Below are 24,301 nucleotides of genomic sequence, written 5' to 3' on the forward strand. Positions count from 1 at the left end.
TTTTTTATTTGAGAGAGAGCATGCACATGCAAGTTGGGTGGTAGGGAGGGGCAAGGAGAGAGGAAGAAGCAGACTCTCTGCTGAGTAGGGACACCTCCCCCCAATGCAGGGCTCAATTCCAGGACCCTGAAATCATGACTTGAGCCAAAGGCAGATGTTCAACCGACTGAGCCACTCAGGGGCCCCTTTTTATCACTTTAAATGAACCTTTATTTCTTGTTGCATTGTCCATTAATAGTAGTACCTCTTGACTTTCTCCTTTGTGTTGAAATGATTTTTTTTTATAACAAAGATGTTGGCAAGTGAAAATAGTTACACAGGATGTTGATAGATGGACCATAAAAGAGATGTTTCATGTGTAAATATGTTTAAGAAATCCTGAGTAAATAAATAGAATACGTTTCTCTGTAATGGATCATCTCAGAAGCTTTGATGTACAAATACATGTTGTGAAGCTTCAACAGGGCATGTAATATGTAGCATTTCTCAAACTTCTGATCATAGGAACTTTTTTTTTTTTTTTTTTTTTTTTTTACTATGGGACATCTATTAGTGTCTTAGGCAAATGTTTATCTAAAGGTGAAGGAGGCAAATGTATGGGAGGAGTATCAAAGTCTCCTTTTAGCAAAACAGGAATGACTCACTCACCCACCAAGTACCTGCTACTTGCCAGTGTTACAGTAAGTGCTAACACATTGCACCCCATGAGCTCTGTCCTAATAGCACCTCCATTTTACAAAGAGAGGGACTGAGGAGTAGTAATGCTGAGTAGTTTGACCAGCAACCCACAACTAGTTAAGTGGTGGAATCAGGATTCAAACTGAGGCTCAGAAAGCTCTAACTATCCTATCTCCCTCATGGCCACCACACTGCCTGAGATGCAAAAGTACTTCAACAGAGCTCAGTCATTTTAACTAGAGTTCCGTAATCATTAGGGTGGTTCTTACCTCTAGACAGCAGGTTATAATACACCAATAGGATTTACTTTCATTATTTCATTTGAGTCTTACCCAGCCTTGTCATATACGTGGAGCTTATGCATAGATAGAATTTGAAGGTGCTGGTCAACCCAACATAGCTAAGGACAAAAATAATCAGGAGTTTGCTTTATTACTGGCCGTATTCAAAAGAGTTGATTTTCCAGGTTTTAGCAAATAAAAACATAGGACTCCCAGTTAACATTAGAATTTCAGATAAAGAATGAAAAACTCTTTAATTAATAATTCTTTAAGTAGGTCCCAAGCAATATTTGATACATACTAAAACATTACCCATTGTTTATGTCATTTTTATCTGCCTTTTATCTTGCAAGTGAGAATAAAACTCAGAACAGAACCATAGGGGTGGGGGTGGGTAGGGAGGGTGAAGGGGAGGGACCAGAAAGCAGTGTGAATCTGTCCAGTGTCTGAACCACTGGTGTGTGCCAATGGTGTAAGATGGACCCTGAGAGAATGATTCTCCCAGCTATCTGCATAGCCAAACAAACCTGGGGTGGCAGGAACACGGGGTCAGGCACCTCTAGTCATGGCAGTCTCTTCCAGGGCTCCCCAAAGGGTGACCCAAGTGTGGCAAAGTCCAGTGGTGGGCCAATGGTTCTCGCAGGTGGCATCCAGAATAGTTCCATCTGGACCTCTATGTCAACAGCCAGCTGCAAGGCCCTCAGCTGCCCATCATGAATAAGGGATTCATGGACCCACTAGAGTTCATATTCCAAATGCCTACAGAGGAGGGCACACAGCTCAAGTGCAACTTGTTGGGATAAAGGTATTCAGGAGGCTCCTGGAGGGTGCAGCTCTAGGCAATGTAGCCTTAAATCTCTATTTCATATATAACAAATTAAGTGTTGCTTTGTGGCTGATTGCTCGAACTAGCGACTCGCTAGGTTCCTGGTGACTGCTTAGCCATGCATGTTCTGTAAATTGGAGCTTTGTTGTTATTTTCAAATACTTGATATGCAAAGGATACTTTGCATTTGAACTCTATTTGCATTGTTATAAAATAAAATTTAACATACCATTTGTCAATAAAAGAAAAGGGAGCCTATTAAAATCTTTAAATATAACTTTAATTCTTGGAAACATTTGAGGGATCATAAAATAAAAAAAGGTTTCCAATTTTTTATCACCTCTGTGTGAAACTGTTTTCAATGGTGATGATGAGAATGTGAAGAGAACACATTAAAAAGGCAATTAGGATTTGCTTGTAACCATTCTAACATAAAACTTGATAGAAAAAGCTATGTTGGCTTCCACTTCCACTTGGGGTATAGAAAGCCACAAGAGAACATTGCTCCCAACCTAACAATAAGAACGAGCCAGATAATCTACAAAATTGTAATTCTTTAAAGCTTATAAGAGCATTCAGGTCGTAAAGAAACCTACTGAACCCAAATACAAAAAGTGGTGATGACCTCCTAGGAGAGCTGCTTTTATGCTTGGCAGCACAGTGAATGGAAAGAGGAAACTGATAAGGAACCAGCAGCTAATCCCCAGGATCTAGGACACAGGGGTCTGCACCCACCCGCTGACTCTTTCCTTGGGCTTTCACCAAGAGCCACAAAACAGCTTGGGGATGAGAAAAGAGAGAAAGCCCCTGAAGCACAGGTATGGGGAGCCTGCTGACCTCTGGGCAGAACTGAAGGGACCCCTCACCCCAGCACTCAGAGCATGGCTGCTTATGAGGCAGCAGCTGTCTGCCCCCAGTGGGGAGCTAGAGAGCTGAGGAAGACATGTTGTCTTTTCCCAGGTGCAGGTACACTTGACCTACCTGCATCTAAGGAGAACTGAGAAATTCCACTGACACCTATGGACTCACCTTACTAGGGTAGGTCCTTTTCCCTATTCAGAGAAGGCCTGGAGAGCTTGTGAAGATACCCCTGCTGAAGTCCTAGGGCAGAACAGGGACATTGAGGACAAGGCCAGGGGCCATGTGTAGTGGGGAGAGGGCGAAAGGGTAGAGACAGGCATGAGGCAAAGGCAAACAGGGCGTGAGAAAGTCAAACACAAGAAGAACTGATAAAACAACCCCAAGCATTCACATCGCAAGTATCACTAGAGAGAAGGTTCTGATTCCTCTATCAAAAAAGAATGTGGAGCCCGTGGCAAACTGAATCTAACTAAAGCAGCAAAACTTCAGACCAAGATCAACTACAGACAAGAGTGTCTCAAACCTTCTCAGCAGGAGCCTGCCAGACAAGAAAGATCTACTTTTTTCTAGATATGATTATTCTTTTCTTCAGACACTACCATTTATATGTAATTCATGATATCTAAATTCAATCAAAACCAAACTCAAAGACCCATGAAAAAGTAAGCAAAAATTACTCTTCCTCAAAGAGAAAACAATAAATAAAACCAGACCTGTAGAACAGAACTATTGTTGGAATTATCAGATAAGCACTTTAAAATAATAAATAATAAACATATAAAATTATAGACTGAAAAAAGTGAACAACACGTTTGAACAGATGGACAATATCAGAGCCAAATGGAAATGCTAGAAATGAAAAATAGATCACAGATAAAGAATCCTTTCAATGAGTTTATTAGCAGACTGGACACATTGGAGGAAGGAATCTGTGAAATTGAAGACAATGAGTTTGTTTTTGAATTCTGTTTGCATTCAAGATATCTGATATATATATACATATATATGTGTGTGTGTGTATATATATATATATATATACACACACACACATATACCATATATATGGTATATATATTGTGTATAAATGTAAAAAATATAACATGTTCAGATAAACATAATTCAAGTCTCAGAAGAAATTTGAATGGCCTAGCATTTTCTAAAATATATGGAAAACATTAACTGAAGATACAATAAACTCAGCATACCCAAAGAAGGATAAACACAAATACCAATAAAAGCACTTTAGACACATCATAATCAAACTGCTGAGAAACAAACATAAAGAGAAAATCTTAAAAGCTGCCAGTGAAAATAAAGCATGTTACATCAAGGGAACAACAATAGAAATTACTGCTTCTCACTAGAAACAATGGAGCCCAGAAGACAGTGGAATGACATCTTTAAAGTGTTGAGGGGAAGAAAAAAATCAATCTAGAAATCTAGTTTTAGTGGAATTATTTTCCAAAAATAAAGGCAGTCAAAATAAAGATATTTTCAACAAGGCAAAAGTGAAGGAAATTGTCTCACACAGACCTCTACTATAAAGAATACTAAAATAAATTATTTAGGCTAAAAGGAAACCATGCCAGATAGAGATCCAGTTCTTGAAAAAGAAATAAAGAACACCAGAAAGTGAAAACATGTTAGTAAATATAAAGGACATTAAACACACACACACACACACACACACACACACACACACAATTGAAAGACTGTTGACCTTTTAAAGTAAAATAATAACCATGCTATGTGGGGTTCTGGCATATTTAGAAATAGAATATATGATAAGATCACAAAGGGAAAGAAAGTAGTAATTAAAGAGCATTATTTTAAGATTCTTATATTGTTTGTGCAATAGTAGAATAATTTATTGTAGATGAGACAAGTTAGAGATGAATATTATAATCTCTAGATCAACCACTAAAAATTGCATTAAAAGATATAAATGATAATAACTAACACAGAAAATAAAAATACCTAAAAATACTTAATTCACACATACTCCTAAAAGGCAGAAAAGGAGGAACAAAAACCATAGAGCGGATGAATAATATAAATTGAATATCACTACAGTAGATTAAAACCCACGTATATCAGTAATTACATGTGGAATAAAGAGCCAAATCAAAGGCAAGAATTGTCAAACTGGCTAAAAAACCAAAAAGTGTATATTGTTGACAAGTAACACACCTCAAATCTAAAGACACAGAAAAAAAAAGTGAAAGTGGAAGAATGGAAAGTGGAAAAAGATATAACACTCAAATAGTAACCATTAAAAATCTACCATTATGGGGGAATGCCTGGGTGGCTCAGCAGTTGAGCGTCTGCCTTCCACTCAGGGCATGATCCCAGATCCCTGCGAGGAGCCCGCTTCTCTCTCTGCTCTTTTTTAAAAAAATCTACCATTATGGGACACCTGGGTGGCTTAGTGCTTAGTGGTTAAGCGTCTGCCTATGGCTTAGGGCATGATCCTGGAGTTCTGGGGTTCAGTCCCACATTGGGCTCCCTGCAGGGAGCCCACTTCTCCCTCTGCCTCTGTCTCTGCCTTCTCTGTCTCTCGTGAATAAATCTGTTTTAAAAATCTACCATTATTATGTTTTATAACCAAAGTAGACTTCAAGACAACAAGTATTACCAAAATAGAGAGGCATTTCTTAATGATGGAAGATCCAACATGACTCAACTAACAGTGAGGGAGCACTACATCCAGCCGCAGAAAAGGATTGTGTAATCTTCTCAAGTGCACATGAAAAATTAACCAAAGTAGACTATTTTCTGGGCCATGAAACAAGTCTCAATAAATTTCCAAAGTCAAAATCATTCAGAGGATATTCTCTGGCTGCAATAGTATTAAATCAGAAATCAGTGACAATAAAATATTCCAACAGAACTCTCTGCAGTGGTAGAAATGTTCTATATCTATCTTGCCAATGAGAGTCAATATCTGTGTGTGACTCTTGAGAACTTGAAATGTGAATAAAGTGACTTAGCAACTGAATTTTTTATTTTAATTCATTTTTAATTAATTTAAATGTAAATAACCACATATGGCCAGTGACTGCTGTATTAGATTAGTACAAATCTAGAAAATCTCCAAATATATCACATACAAAAAGATTTCAAGTGAATCACGGATCCAAATTTAAAAGCTAAAACTCTAAAGTTTCTAGTATGCAACATAAGCGAATATTTTCATGTCCTTCGTATAAGTGGCCAAAATCATAGAGAAAACAGACAAAGCAGTAATCATAAAATACTGACAAATAGGACCCTCATTGCTAAAATCTTTAGCATGCAACAAAAATACCATTTAAAAAAGGAAAACAAAAAAAAAAAAATTAAAAAGAAAAACAATAAGTCCCAGGTGGGGAGAAAATATTTATAAAGCATCTGATGAAACGAATTATATCCTGAATATAAAGAACTCTTTAAAAAGACAACCTAAAAAAAACTGAGTAAGTTTTGAACAAACACTTGAAAAAACACTTTACAAAAGAGGATTTATAAATGGCTGGTAACATATGAAAAAAAATGCTAAACATAATTCTTTATCAAGGAAAGTCAGACTAAAATGATAATTAGATATCATCACAAACCAACCAGAATGGCTGGAAGTAAAAGCTTTAACACTCCTAACCACTGAAATAGATGTGAAAGCCGCAGAACTCTCCTGCATTGTTAGTAGCCATGTATGATGATTGAATGATTTTGGAAAACTGAGAGTTTTGTGTAAAGCTAAACATGCATCTGCTGTATTACCTGGCCACTTTACACTAGCTGTCTATCCATGGAAAACAAAAATATATGTTCACAAAAACCCTCGTGCAAGAATTTTTATAGTAGCTTACTTAGCCAAAAATTAAAAATAACCCAGGTATCTATCAACAGGAGACTGGGTAAATCAACTATGGTTTATTTACACAATGGAATATTACTTAGCAATTAAAAGTAACAAATTACCAATACATGCCACAGGCAGAATGAGTCTTGAAAATGTAATGCTTAATAAAAGGAGCAAGACACAAAAGAATATATGCCATTTTATTCCATTTATATGAAGTTCTAGAATAGGCAAAACTGTCTACAGTAATAGCAGATCAAGTGGCTGCATCTAAGGTCCCAACATTCACTGAGAGCAGGTATGAAGGAACTTTCTAGAGTGATGATAATGTGCCAGTATATCTTGACTGGGAAGATGTGTACACTTGTCAAAAATGATCCAGAGTATACGCTTAAAATCTGTATATCATTGGACATAAATTATGCCTCAATAATCATTTCTAATAAATAATAAAGGTGTCTTTGAATATCAGGGTTAAGTTTCTCATTAAAAAATTCAAAATACCTTTATAAATGTAGTACACACTCAATATATAACACCTTCTATGGTATATATATTCTTCCTCATAATATCTTAGGTGAATTTTTCCACCAAGCCTTATCTACATGCTCCAAAATGCCTTGCTGTTTGTGGAGTGTGCTGAGCCAATGTTATGTTTTTCCACGTGTGCTACAATCTGAAAATCCTGGGAAGCTCTGCTATACTTAGAGGGGGAAACAGAGAGGGGTGTGAGGCCACTGGGAAGAGAGACTTGTTTCAGAAGCAGGATGCACAAAAATGTGAAGGGGATGTCTATGTCATGGGGTTCTTGTAAGAATTAAAATGAAATGGAGTCTGTGAAAATATAATGAGATGGTGCATTGAAGGTTCTTGGCCCAATCCCTGGTCCCATAGCAGATGCTCAATAAATATTTCCTCTCCCCTCTTGGGCACTTTTATTTGGGGGTGTGGATCTTGTCTCTCTATATGGAAATGTACAGGTTGTATTTGGAGAATCTTTTTTTCATACCTTTATTTTCCTACTATACAAGGTTGAAGTAGTCAAGGGATCCAGTTTGGTCTGCTCTTCAGAAATGAGCTAATTTATCAAAAAAGAATATTCTGAGTCTTCCCAGTTATGGCCCTTCAAGTAGATGCAAATAAGTCAGAATTCATTAATTAGTCTTTGTGCAATCATGTGGATTGTGAAAAGGACAGTGTTCCTACAAAACTAAATACTTGGTTGAAATTAAGATGACAGTAGGGAGCTTTTCAGAAATATAAAGACTTTTCTAGACAATCGTCAAATACTTATTTAAAATATCAAAGTTAGAAATTCATTTATTGACATGCCAAGTGTTCAAGGAGAATTTTAAAAAAGAGGTTTCTTCAAACAGTCCTTGTGACTTAATCTCTCAAATTAATTTAGGAAGAGTAAGTCACTGTTTGATGCAAATGTCTTTCAAGACAGTTTTAAGCCAGGAAAATGTAAATAGTTATTTTTTAAATGAAACTATTGTTTTAGACTTGCGGTAATGATCAAAACAATTCCCTGGGTGTTATTTCATGCTTTGAACAGGAGGCATGGAAAGTTAGGTTTCTTTTTGGCTGTGACCTATTCTGTATTTCTCCAACATTTAACTTTTATTTTTTAATTTTGGAAGACATTTATGGGACACCCATAGTATGCTATGTCACACATATTCCTGCTTTTGCTTTGCACAGCCCAGTTGTCCCCTTTTACAGATGGTAGAGTCAGATGGTTGGTTTATTAACCTAGAGTCCAGGGCCAATAGAAAACAGAGCTGGGGTTTAAGTCTCATGCTGTCCCTATTTCCCAGTGGTTTCTAATACCCTGCCTGCCCCTCTGCACCCCCTCCTTCCACTCCGTAAGCATATTTGTCATCATATTGACACCATGATGTTAAGGACCCTCCACCTCGTTAGGAGCCCTGCCAGGCAGTGAGACCTCAGAGCAATGTGGCTGAGAGGGGAGGCACCCAGCAGGCACATGTTCCCATCAGGGCTCTGCTGGGTGGTCTTTCTGCCTTCCCCACAACAAAGTTCTGGTGATTGGCTTTTCCCCACTAAGTGCACCTAAGAGAACCTCTGGCCTAGGATCCCTGCCCCCGACCCCCCTGCCAGGCACAGTACCACCACCTCCCCAGGCAGACACTAGGTTCAGACAACCATACATTTCCCCTCCTGTCAAGGACTGTGAGTGGGGAATGGGCCACTTGGGTGTAACAACAAGCAGTACCTAACCATTTTGCATGATTCGAGTGGTACAAAAGGCACCCTTGAGAAAAGACATCACACGTAACCATTTGTTACAAAGGCATGAAACTCTCACCATCGTATTCCCCTTTCCAGGGCCTTCTTGAACCATTGTTTTAACTAGTTTATTTTTTTAAGATTGATTGATTGATTGATTGATTGATTTGAAAGAGAGAGAAAACACAAGCAGGGGGAGAGGGAGAAGCGGACTCCAGGGAGCCTGATGTGGGGCTCCATCCCAGGACCCCGGGAATGGGACCTGAGCTGAAGGCAGATGTTCAGCCGACTGAGCCACCCAGGCACCCCTGTTTTAACTAGTTTAAATGACTTTTAGCTAAGTCTCCTATCTCAGTTAATTCAGGAACTGGTGAATTCGGCGAAAATGACTCCTGAGGAAGGCAAAAGACCAACAGATTTTGCCTTTTTACCTTGAAGTTGACATTTGGGGCACCCATCCATTCTGCCCCAGGCAAAGCTCACCTTTTTCTTAACCTATAGCTTTTGGTTTTACAAAATGGAAAATGGGGTTTGGAAACAACATCTCACACTGAGCAATGTTAGTGACATTAAGACTACTTATCTATGTTTCCAAGAGGTTAATAATTATCTGTAATTATCTGAGACTTAGTTATAGAACTCTCTGGACACACTTGACTTTTGAGTGACCACTTCTAGAATGTCAGGCACTTTACATTTCTCTTAATGATTACACTGTAACATAGATATCATTTTCCCATCTTCCCATTAAAGGAGCCAAGATCAGAGGTTAAATAATGATGGAAACAACAGAGAGCTAACACTTAGCAGGCCCTTAGTAGGGAACAAGTACTATGCAAAGTACCATGTAGTCTTTACAAACAGTATTCATTTCTCTCATTTCCTCTTCATAACAACCCAGCAAGATTGCTACTATTATTATCCCATTTCACAGGTGGGAAAGAGAGGTTGGAGAGGAGAGGTCACTTGTCCAAAATCACATAATTAGTAGCAAACCTGGAACTGGAACACAGGTCAAATTGATATCAAAGTCTACACTCAACAACTCCACTAGATAGGCTGCTTTTTCTAGAGTTGAGATTCCAACCCAAATATAATTTGGGTTATAAATGCCAATTTTCCTACCAAGAAACACCAACCACAGGAAGCCACTCACAGAGGTGGTTTGAAATCCATCTATATATATCTTTTATATGTAAAAGACATATAGGGGAAAATATTGCCCTTGTTTTTAATCATAATCATATGATTGTTTTTAATCCTAATGTTGCTATTATCTAGCCTGTAATCCATTACATAAGTCCCTTGACCTCAATTTACCCATAGATAAGATAAAAACTGAAGGGTTAGAGGATCCTTTACTTACCTTCAAATGCTAATATTTGATAATTCTATGGATGTGTATGAAATTGTTTTATAATCTAGATATTACTATAGAATATTTTATCACCACAATCACCTTTTTTTTTTATCATGGAGTTGGGGAAGGGAAGAGTAAAATGATACCTCTTGACTGCTTTGTGTGTGCTATTTCATTTCTTCCTCACCATCCTCCTAAGGGACTGATATTTTAAGCCAAATATCACAGAATAATCTGAAGTTCAAAAATAATGACTTGCCTAAGTTTGGGCAGTTAAACAAGAGGAGATAGCTTTCAAATATATATCATCCTGTCTTAACCTATATTCAGCCTTGAAAGTGACATCTGAAGAGAACTAAGCTCACCAGAGACTTCAGGAACCAAGGGGAATTATGTACCTCTGGCCTAAACAGTAACCTCACCATGGCAGCGATTTTCAGGATTGTACCTTTCCACGGATCTCATCCCTGGAGACCAAGGGAACCAGTGGGGAAAAGAAAGAGAAATGATTTGAGGGCCTCCACCTACCACCGGGTAACTAAAATACAGACCACGTGCTCCAGCAGATGGGAGCACCCACACAAAAATGAGAACACAAATTTTCTTTGAAAGAATTTGCTATTCCACCCCAACAAAAGTAAGGACATTGTCATTTAGGGAAACAGAAATAATTTACAATTTATACTGTTTCCGTGGTGACTTATAATGGGGATACCATAACTTTTTTCACTTGCAATTTAATCTATGGACATGGGACACTATCAACTTTTTGAATAGTTTTTAGTTTTAAAATCAGTTAAGCTCACAGCAAAATTGAGAAGGAGGGTATAGAGAGTTCCAGTGTACTACTTGCCCCTACACTTGCAGGATTTCCTCATGATCAGTATCTGCACCTGAATGATACCCTTGTTGCAATCAATGAACCTGATGGACACATCATCAGCCAAAGTCCACAGCTTACAATAAGGTTCACACTGGACATTCTGTGGGTTTAGGTAAATGTATCCACTATTATAATGTCATACAGGGGGGTTTCTCTGCACTAAAAATCCCCTGTTCTCCACCCATTTATTTCTCCCTACCCCCAACTCCTGGAAGCTACTGATCTGTTAACTGTCTCCATAGTTTTGCCTTTCCCAGAATACGCTGTAGTTGGAATCATGTAGTATGTTAGCATTGAGATTGGCTTCCTTCACTTAGTAACATACATTTCAGATTCCTTCATGTGTTTTTATTGCTTGATAGTGAAGCGGAGGAAGAAATTTTTCTTTGTTCAAGGTTCTTTTAGCTGGAATAATAATTAAATTTATAGGAGACAGATCAACAGGAAAAAACAAAGTTTTGTTGCGTGTGTGCAGAGGCCCAATGATAAAATTGAGACCCCAAAGAAATGACTGAGGCAGACGGTTTTCATATATTTTAAACAAAGAGACAATAAATTTGTGGTGAATTTACAAGATTAAAAAAAAAAAACAGGTGTTTAGGAGCTTTAACTAGTAAGGAATTCTAAGGGGAATTTAGCCTGAGCTAGTAGATTAGTAAAAAGTAATAACAAGATTTGTTTCCACAGCTTTCTTGCTTTAAGGTTCCTGTCTCTGGTGATAAGGATATCTTTCTACTTCTAAGTATGGGGAGGGCACTTTTCATATGGGCGATGTATTTCCTACTTTCAGTGGGACAGAGAATAGTTTGAGTGTCCTTGCAGGGCTGTTTCCTGTGTAGCTTCAACTCAAAATAATCAGTATGCCATTGTGGTGTGTTTGGATGGCCTGCCCTTAGCCCCGATAATTGTTCATTTCCCTTTAGTGCTGGGTAATATTCTCTTGATGTACCACCACTTATCTGTTCACCTACTGAAGGATATCTTGGTTGCTTCCAAGTTTTAGCAACGATGAATAAACATCTGTGTGCAGGTTTTGATGTGGGCAGGTTTTCAACTCCTTTGGGTAAATACCCAGGAGCATGACTGCTAGAACTTATGGTTAGAGTATGTTTAGTTTTGCAAGAAACGGACAAAGTATCTTCCCAAGTGGCAGTCCCATTTTGCATTCCTAAAATTAGTGCATAACAGCTCCTGTTGTTCCAGTTCCTCACCAGCATTTGGTGTTGTCAGTGTTCTGAATTTGGCCATTCTAATAGGTGCATAGTGGTATCTTATTATTGTTTTAATTTGCATTTCCCTAATGACATAGGATGTGGAATATCTTTTCATATGCTTATTTGCCATCTGTATATCTTCTTTAATGGAGTGACTGTTTAGGGTCTCTTATCCATTTTTAATTGGCTTGCTCATTTTCCTACTGTTAAGTTTGAAGGATTCTTTGTATATTTTGGTAACACTCCTTTGTTAGATGTGTCTTTAGTGAATATTTTCCCTCATTCTGTGGCTTACCTTTTCATTCTCCTGACACTATAAACTTCTTAATTCTTAAAGCTTCTAAGGTTATGGCCCTAGCTTAATACCCTCTGTACTATATCTGAGGCTGGGAAACTGTAAGGAATATATCACTAACACTGATGCTTCCTACTCCCAAATACCAAAAGTGTTATCAAGAAAAATTACCCAAGGGGCACCTGGGTGGCTCAGTTGGTTAAGTGTCTGCCTTTGGCTCAGGTCATGATCTCAGGGTCCTGGGATAGAGTCCTTTGCCGAGGTGCCTGCTCTGTGGCGAGTCTGCTTGTCCCTCTCCCTCTTATCCTCACCCTGATTATGCTCTCTCTTGCTCTGCTCTCTCTCTCTCTCTCTCAAATAAATAAAATCCTTTTTTTAAAAATTCCCTGAAATTTATATCCTATGGCAATATTACCAAGTGGTAGTGAGCCACACAAATGACCATGGCCATCTTTTCTCAAATCTGTTTTTGAAAGAGCATAGGGAATATCACGAACAGACTGCTAACTCACAAAGCACAGAATACTGCTATAAGAATTAGCATTGTATTATATCAGGGGCTGATTCTGAGCCTTTGCTCTGACAGAGACTGTTCCTAGAATTATATGCTGGTTGGCGCTGAAGATCAAATGTGTTTGGCAAATAAGCATTCATTATTCTTTCATTCTAATATTTATCAGGGGGCCATTGTGTCTATGGCACAAATGAATTATAATGACATATATTTCTCAAGTTAATTATAATCTTGTAGGCATTATATGACATGTTTGTAGCTATAAGTAGGCTTTCAGGTGAAGGAGACAATAAATCTTGAGAATAACTGTGGCTTATTGTTCATAAAATCCCAGATTAGAGAGACAGCTCATTTCATCTAATCTTCTCAAAAGTGTAGATAGGAATTCTGGTTTCAAATTGACTAGTTTTGTGGCCATAGGCAAGTTATTTGATATCCTTAGGACTTTGCCATCTCTTCTGTAAAGTGAATATACTAAACTCCTGGTTAGATACGGCTGATGGGACACACATGTTTGCTTCAACTCTCTCCTGAAACCCTTTTAAAATCACAGCAAAGAATTTTTTTAGCCAAAAGCAGCAAGAAAATGGGAGAGAAAAGAACCATGAGAAAAATGCCTGTCAGCAGAAAGAAGCTAACTTCTTTCAGGGACCAAGCCTGGAAACCAGCCAATTCACAACACAGAAACTCAGAGTGTTTTAGGAATTGAAAGGCAGATGTGGCATTCTGAAGGAGGGGGAGTAGAATGGGACAGAAGAGGAAAAAGAATTAGTTAAGTAACAGGTAAACCTCTGGGTTGCTGATCCAACCACACGGAGTCCCACTGTGACCCCTCCCTTTACAACAGCAGAAGACTGAAGGAAAAACAGGATGTGGAGACTCCAGGAATAGCAGAAGTGGGACTACTATATGAAAACAAAAGGATTGAGCGAAAGCCTACATTTTGGGTGATAAGGTCCCATGCCCCCCGGTGTTGTGTCAAATAAACAGCCCCTGGAGTGCCCATATCTTAACCCTCAGAACCTGTGAATGTTTTACATTATGTGGCACGGGGAATTTAGAAACTAGGTCTAAGGGGCACCTGGGCGGCTCAGTGGTTGAGCATCTGCCTTTGGCTCAGGTCATGAGATCCCTAACTTATGTGGGGAGAAATATTAGATTAACAGCAGACCTCTCCACAGAGACCTGGCAGGCCAGAAAAGGCTGGCAGGATATATTCAGGGTCCTATGAGAAGAACATGCAGCCAAGAATACTTTATCCAACAAGGCTCTCATTCAGAATAGAAGGAGAGATAAAGAGCTTCCAGGATAGGCAGAAACTGAAAGAATATGTGACCACCAAACCAGCTCTGCAAGAAACATTAAGGGGGACCCTGTAAAAGAAAGAGGAAGCCCAAAGAAATAATCCACAAAAACAAGGACTTAATAGGTATTACGATGACACTAAATTCATATCTTTCAATAGTAACTCTGAATGTGAATGGGCTAAATGATCCCATCAAAAGATGCAGGGTTTCAAACTGGATAAAAAAGCAAGACCCATCTATTTCTTGTCTACAAGAGACTCATTTTAGACCTAAGGACACCACCAGCCTGAAAATGAAAGGGTGGAGAACCATTTACCATTTGAATGGTCCTCAAAAGAAAGCTGGGGTAGCACTCTTCATATCAGATAAATTAAAGTTTATCCCAAACATTGTAGTAAGAGATGAAGGGGGACACTATATCATACTTAAAGTGTCTATCCAACAAGACGACCTAACAATCATGAATATTTATGCCCCTAATGTGGGAGCTGCCAAGTATATCAATCAATTAATAACCAAAGAAAAGAGATACTTAGATAATAATACACTAATAGTAGGAGACTTCAACATGACACTTTCTGCAAATGACAGATTTTCTAAGCACAGCATCACCAAAGAAATAAGGCCCTTAAATGATACACTGGTTCAGATGGATTTCACAGATATTTACAGAACTTTACATCCAAATGCAACTAAATACACATTCTTCTCAAGTGCACATGGAACTTTCTCCCGAATAGACCACATACTGGGTCACAAATCAGATCTCAACTGATACCAAAAGATTGGGATTGTCCCCTGCATATTTTCAGACCACAATGCTTTGAAACTAGAACTCACTCACAAGCAGAAATTTGGAACAAACTCAAACACATGGAGGTTCAAGAGCATCCTATTAAAGAAGAATGGTCAACCAGAAAATTAGAGAAGAATTAAAAAGATTCATGGAAATTAATGAAAATGAAGATACAACCATTTAAAATCTTTGGGATACAGCAAAAGCAGTCCTAAGAGGGAAATACATCGCAATACAAGCATCCTTCAAAAAATTGGAAAAAAACCCAAATACACAAGCTAACCTTACACCTAAAGGAACTGGAGAAAGAACAGCAAATAAAACCAACACCAAGCAAAGAAGAGAGTTAATAAAGATTCGAGCAGAACTCAATGAAATAGAGACCAGAAAAACTGTAGAACAGATCAACAAAACCAGGAGTTGGTTCTTTTAAAGAATTAATAAAATAGATAAACCATTAGCCATCCTTATTAAAAACAAAAGAGAAGAGACTCAAATTAATAAAATAATGAAAAGGAGAGATCACAACCAATACCAAGGAAATACAAATGATTTTAAAAGTGTATTATGAGCAGCTATATGCCAACAAATTAGGCAATCCAGAAGAAATGGACACATTTCTGGAAAACTGCAAATTACCAAACCTTGAACAAGAAGAAATAGAAAACCTGAACAGGCCACTAACCAGAGAGGAAATTGAAGCAGGCATCAAAAACCTCCCAAGACACAAAAGTCCAGGGCCAGATGGCTTCCCAGGGGAATTCTATCAAACGTTTAAAGAAGAAATCATACCTATTCTACTAAAGCTGTTCCAAAAGATATAAAGGGATAGAAGACTCCCAAACTCGTTCTATGAGGCCAGCATCACCTTAATTCCAAAACCAAAGACCCCACCAAAAAGGAGAATTATAGACCAATATCCCTGATGAACACAGAAGCAAAAATTCTCAACAAGATACTAGCCAATAGGATCCAACAATACATTAAAAAGATTATTCACCATGACCAAGTGGGATTTATCCCTGGGATGCAAGGCTGGTTCAACACTCCTAAAGCAATCAATGTGATAGATCATATCAACAAGAGAAAAAACAAGAACCATATGATCCTCTCACTAGATGCAGAGAAAGCATTTGACAAAATACAGCATCCATTCCTGATCAAAACTCTTCAGAGTAAAAACAAATAAAAATAAAAAAAAATAAAAAAATAAAAAACTCTTCAGAGTGTAGGGATAGAGGGAACATTCCTCAGTATCTTAAAAGCCACCTATGAAAAGCCCACAGCGAATATCATTCTCAATGGGGAAACACTAGGAGCCTTTCCCCTAAGATCAGGAACATGACAGGGATGTCCACTCTCACCACTGCTATTCAACATAGTACTAGAAGTCCTAGGTCAGCAATCAGACAACAGAAAGAAATAAAAGGCATTCAAATCGGCAAAGAAGAAGTCAAACTCTCCCTCTTCACAGATGACATAATACTGTACATAGAAAACCCAAAAGACTCCACCCCAAGATTGCTAAAACTTATACAACAATTCGGCAGTGTGGTAGGATACAAAATCAATGCCCAGAAATCAGTGGCATTTCTATACACTAACAATGAGACTAAAGAAATAGAAATTAAGGAATCAATCCCATTTACAATTGCATCCAAATGCATAAGATACCTAGGAATAAACCTAACCAAAGAGGTAAAGGATGTATACCCTAAAAACTATAGAACCCTTCTGAAAGAAATTGAGGAAGACACAAAGAGATGGAAAAATATTCCATGCTCATGGATTGGAATAATGAATATTGTGAAAATATCAGTGTTACCCAGGGCAATTTGCACGATCAATGTAATCCCTCTCAAAATACCACAGACTTTCTTCAGAGAGTTGGAACAAATAATCTTAAGATATGTGTGGCATCAGAAAAGACCCCAAATACCCAGGGGAATATTGAAAAAGAAAACCAGAGCCTGGAGCATCACAATGCCAGATTTCAAGCTATACTACAAAGCTGTGATCATCAAGACAGTGTGGTACTGGCACAAAAACGGAAACATAGATCAATGGAACAGAATAGAGAACCCAGACATGGGCCCTCAACTCGATGGTCAACTAATATTCGACAAAGCCCAACAGACTATCCACTGGAAAAAGAACAGTCTCTTCAATAAATGGTGCTGGGAAAATTGGACAGGCACGTGCAGGAGAATGAAACTGGACCATTCTTTTACACCTTACACAAAGATAAACTCAAAATGGATGAAAGATCAAGACAAGAATCCATCAAAATCCTAGAGGAGAACACAGGCAACATCCTTTTTGAACTTAGCCACCACAACTTCTTGCAAGATACATCTATAAAGGCAAGGGAAACAAAAGCAAAAATGAATTATTGGGACTTAAGAAGCTTCTGCACAGCAAAAGAAACAGTCAACAAATCTAAAAGACAACCTATAGAATGGGAGAAGATATTTGCAAATGACATGTCAAATAAAGGGCTAGTATCCAAGATCTATAAAGAACTTATTAAACTCAACATCCAAGAAACAATCCAATCATGGAATGGGCAAAATACATGAACAGAAATGTCTCCAAAGAAGACATACACATGGACAACAAGCACATGAGAAAATGCTCCGCATCACTTGCCATCAGGGAAATACAAATCAAAACCACCTCACACCAGTGAGAATGACGGAAATTAACAAGACAGGAAACAACAAATGTTGGAGAGGATGTGGAGAAAGGGGACCCCTCTTTCACTGTTGGTGGGAATGTGAACTGGTACAGCCACTCTGGAAAACTGTGTGGAAGTTCCTCAAAGAGTTAAAAATAGAGCTACCCTGTGATCCAGCAATTGCACTACTGGGGATTTACCCCAAAGATACAGATGCAGTGAAAGACCGAGACACCTGCACCCCAATGTTTATAGCAGCAATGTCCACAATAGCCAAACTGTGGAAGGAGCCTCGGTGTCCATTGACAGATGAATGGATAAAGAAGAGCCGTGGTCTATGTATACAATGGAATGTTACTCAGCCATTAGAAATGGCAAATACCCACCATTTGCTTCAATGTGGATGGAACTGGAGGGTATTATGCTGAGTGAAGTAAGTCAGTCGGAGAAGGACAAACATTATATGGTTTCATTCATTCAGGGAATATAAAAAAATAGTGAAAGGGATTAAAGGGGAAAGGAGATAAAATGAGTGGGAAATATCAGACAGGGATACAGAACATCTGGGAAACGAACAAGGGGTAGTGGAAGGGGAGGTGGGCGAGGGGTTGGGGTGACTGGGTGATGGGCACTGAGGGCGGCACTTGACCAGATGAGCACTGGGTGATATGCTATATGTTGGCAAATCAAACTCCAAAAAAATATATACAAAAAAAAAAAGAGTACGGTTTAAACTATATCAAAGTGTTTCTTTGTTGACAACTCTAGAAACTCTAGAATCCACAGTAGAATTACTATTTATTTCTAGTACTAGTATAAAAACAAGTTGCTATTGGGACTTGAAAGAAGGTATTCCAGAATGATAGACTCTAAATTCAGAAGCATGGTTATTTCGCACGGTCAGGGTTGGGGAGGGAAGGGACATTCAGGAGACCCCACTGTTTTGACTACATAGCTCTTTGCTTGCTGTTTTTAATATTGTCTGAAACATTTTTAAGAGGCTAATTTCTCAATCTCTATTGTACACTTAAAAAATCTATTTAAGGTGACTGTGAGCACATATCTCAGACACATATCACAGCCTGTCTGTAATGACTTGCTTCACTTGTGTTGAGAAAACATCTTAAAATACCCTTGAAGGTCATTAGTTTCTGCTTAAGCTTATACTACATGGTCAGTTCATTTACTGCAACCAGTTGTAAAGGGACTAACCCAAATTTCAACTCTGAGAGCTTTCAGTACAAGAAATACGGTATATATGTACAAGATTCTATTCGTACTTTAACCCATATGAAGAAACGTTGATTATTTTAATTATCACCAGTCTGTAGGGAGTTGGAAACAGACTTAATATTATGCTGTCTCTAAAGCATAATTAAAGGATTTTTTTCCTTTAGCTGATATTATAAATACTAGCATTTGTCCTAAGTATTAATTTTGAAAAGAAATTTTACAAATTGCAGTAACATCGCCTTCTATATAGATATGAATGAGTGATTCAACTTAATTTCATTTTTACTTTGATTTCAAAACCTTCTTATATTTATTTCATTAAACAACTTAATTTTCTCCAAATGAGAACTAGTCCCTCTAACTCCATCTTTGTATCCCTCATAAGCACGTGTTCCTTTGTTAAGCCAATTCAACCACCTGGTGCTGAATATTTAATTTGAAGAGAGTCTCCAGCATCTGGCATAAACTGTCAGTTTCTCTGCATCTGGTTTAGCTGTGATCTTTGTATATTTATGTTTAGTCTTTTCCCTGACATTTTATAAAGAAAAGGAATGTGGGACAAACTAGGAAAGTAGAAGGAGTAAAATTAAAGCAACAATGAGATGATACAGTAGAATTTTTATACTATCTGGTAAAAAAAACCACAAAATTAAATAGATGATTGTAGAAAGCTTTAAGTTTCAAAAAAATTATAGAGCTTATTGTGACAGGGTTTCCTTATTTTAAAAAGAATATGGTCAGTTGGACTAGTTGTCAAATGCGGGTTATTTTCTAAAAATGATCCATTCATTTTGATGTTAAGCAAACTTTTAGGTGGTAGTTTTGGAATCTTTATGGAGCAGATAACATTAAAGATTTTGGGATGATGAGCAACAGCAAAATAAAAAGTGTAACTGCTTGTGTTTCTCACCTATGAAAGACAAGTAGTTGGGTTTCACAACTTGGGGACAGTAAGACAACAAAAGTCAGTTTTCCTACTATATAATAAATGAAAAGGCATTATCCACTAGGTCCTGCAAATAATACAGGGGGCTTCTTGGGTAAATACAACTGAATTAATCATAATGGAAATAAATGTGCTTTAGCTTGTACTTATCTGAAAATCCAGCAGGTCACCATTTGCTGTAGACTTGAGTCAAATTGAGAATAATTTATTAACTTAAAATATGCCATGAAATGGCAAATTATAAATACTTAGGACAAAGATTGAAACTATTATGTAATTCCACAAGTTTTCTTTTGCATTTAAAAAATACTAAAATATTGCCCTTATGCACAATATTTGGTATTTTCATGGACGTGATGATACCTACTTCATATGATTTTTCTGAACATGAAGTGTAAGTTTACATGAAGCACATGGCAACACAGTGCTTCACACTTAGAAAGCCTTCTAGTAAATCATGGCTATGGCTATGAGTTGCTACCTGTTTGTCAAACTCCCAAATAAGGTGATATCCAAGTTCTGACCCAACTTTCCCTTTGATGGAGACCTTGATTCTTCACTAGGTCATCCATTCCATTGTCAGATAATTTTAATGCTTAGAAAGACTATTTTAATACTGATCAAAATCTGTGTTCTAACTTTCTACTGTTGGTATCAGTTTTTGTTCATTGGAGCAGCATAGAGCATCTACTCTGTCTTCTACATGGCAACCCTTTAAACAATCGTATACTGCTACATCCTCTTTCTCTAAGTCTCTTTAGAAAGCTGAACCTGGGAATGACCACAGTAGTCCATACGAGAGCAGCCAGGACAGTTTAGATTAGGGTTACCTCGGGATTTAGTGTGTCATAATTATCCCACTCTTATTTCAGGCACTATAAATGGAGCTTAAGTTTGTGTATTATTACTTAGGACATTTTGCATTGCAGATGACAAACACATAATTAGCTTGAGTTAAAAGGGAAGTCATTGGGTTCCAGTAGGTTATTAGAATAGAATGATAAGGAGAGAGGAAGAATGCAGCTGAGCTACAGAAATAACTGAGTAAGGAACCTAAATTTAGATGGAAGTCTTTCCTTCCAACTCTCCTCTGTTCTGTTCTCCACAGACCAGATTCCTCTGCTGCCCTAGTGATGGAGACATTATAGCTACCCACAAATATAAAGCTTTATCTTTCTTTGGGAAGAAAACAGCTTACTGCTCTCTGACTCTACAATCATCATCTTTTAAAATTAGATGACCCTAACAATTATTAAATCAGAACTTTAAAAAGTTCCTATTTTAAAATCCTCAGAAATGGGTTCTCATTCTTGAATCAAATGTCCAATCCTGAACCCAGCAAATGTGGCCAGGGGACCAGGCTGTGTTTTGATTTACGTGCTTTTGTTATAATCATTTGGATTAGGTAAAGGAACAATTTCTAGAAGTAGAAATTTTTTGGAACAGAATAGACAGGCCTACAGGTTTTTGCTAGAAAATACACTGTTCTGGTTTTCATTTTTTGACTGGCAATTAGTTAAACCCTTAGATCATTTATTTTTAAATTGCATTGTAGTCTGATGTGTCCCATTCTGTACTTGCAACACTGGCTACCTGACCCCATGACATCATTTATGCTTACTGAAATTCAGCACATCTTTACAACCTATTGGAATTTTGTGCAATAATTTCTCATCCAACATACATTATTAATATATTCCAATTGTCTGTCTGAAGTCTGGCTTTGACGTCTTCATGAGTAAGTGATAAAATGGATAGAGTCATGAACAACATTGTTACAATCTACTAGAAACTTCTTTCAGGGTTGACCAAGATCCATTAATCAATACCTTTTGGGTGCAATCGTTCAACCAGCTTTGATGTCTTAGAAATGAGTCTTTCCAGAAGCACATAGATGTAAATGTCAGAAACATTGAGGTTAGAAGATTCATCATCTCCTCATCCCAAGAGTGGAAGCTATTTGAAGAGCAGTGTTCCTACAACACCAAAAAAGACAAATTCTTAAACAGTGACCCAAAATACTGATTTACCCTCCAAGAGGAAGTGGTGCTTGAAATACCCTGTCATACTGTGCAGATCATTATCTCAACAAATCATTTTTCTTACGAAAAGAGCTCAGAAAGCAGTTTCCAAGAAACGCCATTCCTGACAAGAAGGACAAAGGCTCGAAAGACCCAGATAGAAGGAGCTGGGGCAGTGCCTTCCGTGTGATGTCCAGGTGCTGGCCGCAGGGCAGATAGTAATCTAGACTATGTCTGTTCTGTGTTCTGAAAAGCCGACAGCACTCAAATGCAAAGTCATGCTTGGAAACCTCTGATTAACCTGAATTTTTTCTCAGTAGACTTTGCTGATACCATCGTATTTTCTAGATACTTAGTTTTTAACTGGTATGTTAAATGATGTTATCATTGGCTGAATGAACTATGCAATCCATAAACAGTTACCTTCAACTCAGTTTTGATGCTAAATATTCAGTTCATTCTCTTATCCTTTCATTGATTCAACAAGTATTAACCAACCATTTAACATGAGTTAAGCTCAGGTTCCCAGAGGGGAGGTGGATGGGGCGGGATGGGTGGAATAGATGATGGGGATTAAGGAATGCATTTGTGATGAGCACTGGGTGTTACACGGAAGTGTGGAATCACTATACTGTCCACCTGACACTAATACTACACTGCATGTTAATTAACTGGAACTTAAAAATTTTTTTAAATAAAAAGAAAAAATAATAATAAAATAAAAAGGGTCAAGCTCTGGGGAGAACTCAATTCATAAAAAAGACATAGTTCCTGGGGATCCCTGGGTGGCGCAGCGGTTTGGCGCCTGCCTTTGGCCCAGGGCGCGATCCTGGAGACCCGGGATCGAATCCCACGTCGGGCTCCCGGTGCATGGAGCCTGCTTCTCCCTCTACCTGTGTCTCTGCCTCTCTCTGTGTGTGTGTGACTATCATGAATAAATAAATAAAATCTTTAAAAAAAAAAAAAAAGACATAGTTCCTGACTTCTTGGAACTTAAAAAATTAACTCTCTTTTAGCCAAACTGGTCTGCTCACTGACCACTGAAATTTCTGACACTATCCTAACCAATCTCCCACCTCGGAGTTATTTCTACTACAATGTCTCCTGTTGAAACCATCTCAAAGATGCCTCCCCCACGAGGCTCCCAAAATAACCTGCGGTGTTCCTTCTGCTGTCTGAGTTCCTGTAACTGAGTGTCCTTGTATGCTCATGGACAGCTCTCAGCTATATTTGATAGAAAGAAATGAGCTTGAATGGGACAGATCCATGTTTAGATTCTACCTCAGTGACTTACTAGATTGTGTATTCATAGATTGTTTGATATTTCTGAACCACATCTGTGAGGACAATGCCAATTTCACAGAAAAGCTGTGAGAAACAACTTGGTCCACGTGACCTGTCTTTAAATCCAAACATAGTTGTCGAACAGTGGTGTAGAGAAAAGAGAATAGTACCTGGAGCTAGAGCATGAGTGCCTCTACACTTTTTGGCTTTACTCTTTGGGAAATATCACCCAATATCTGTGAGTCTCAGTTTCCTGAGAGGCAAAATTGGAATAAGAATTAACTCCTACTTCATAAGGTTGTCGTGAAAAGGAATCAAGTGAGTATATAGAAAAGTCCTGCATGAGTTAGAAAGCACAGCACATGTGGCAGATTTTGTCTTGGTGACCATAAATGAAGGTTTCCTAACTGTAACTAGATTGTTGGGTCAATGCACCTCCCCTTTTCCTACAGTGCACAAGAGACAGCAATCCGGTTCATATTCTATTTTATAAACTTTTAAATAAAATATATGTATGAAAAAAGTCTACAAATCTTCTTATAGTTTGATGATTTTTTTTACAAAGTTTACAAGCAGCTCATAGACATTACCAACAACTTGGAAACCTCAACCTCATACTCCACTCGCCCAAAGTTAGCCACCATTCTGATTTCCATAACCAAAGAACAGTCTTGCCTGTGTTTTTGTGCTTGATATAAATGGAATCATACAATACAAACTCTTATGTGAGTTCACACTTATTTCATTCAGCATTAAGTCTGGAGATTCGCTCTTCATTTGCATGTAGCATTGTTTTCATTCCTCTGTGCTATTTATTATATGAATATACAACAACTTATCCATTCTACTGTTGATGAACACATTTTTTTCCAGTTTGGAGCTATTTCAAATAATACAATGAACATTCTTGTATACTTTTGTATGTATTTCTATTGGTGAGTACCTGTGAGTGGAATGACAGGCTCATAGAATATGCATGTGTCCAGCATTAGCGGAGACCGCAACACCTTTTTCCCAAAGTAGCTATACCT

This window comes from Vulpes lagopus, chromosome 24 (genome assembly GCF_018345385.1).
Source record: "Vulpes lagopus strain Blue_001 chromosome 24, ASM1834538v1, whole genome shotgun sequence".
Classification (NCBI taxonomy): Eukaryota; Metazoa; Chordata; class Mammalia; order Carnivora; family Canidae; genus Vulpes; species Vulpes lagopus.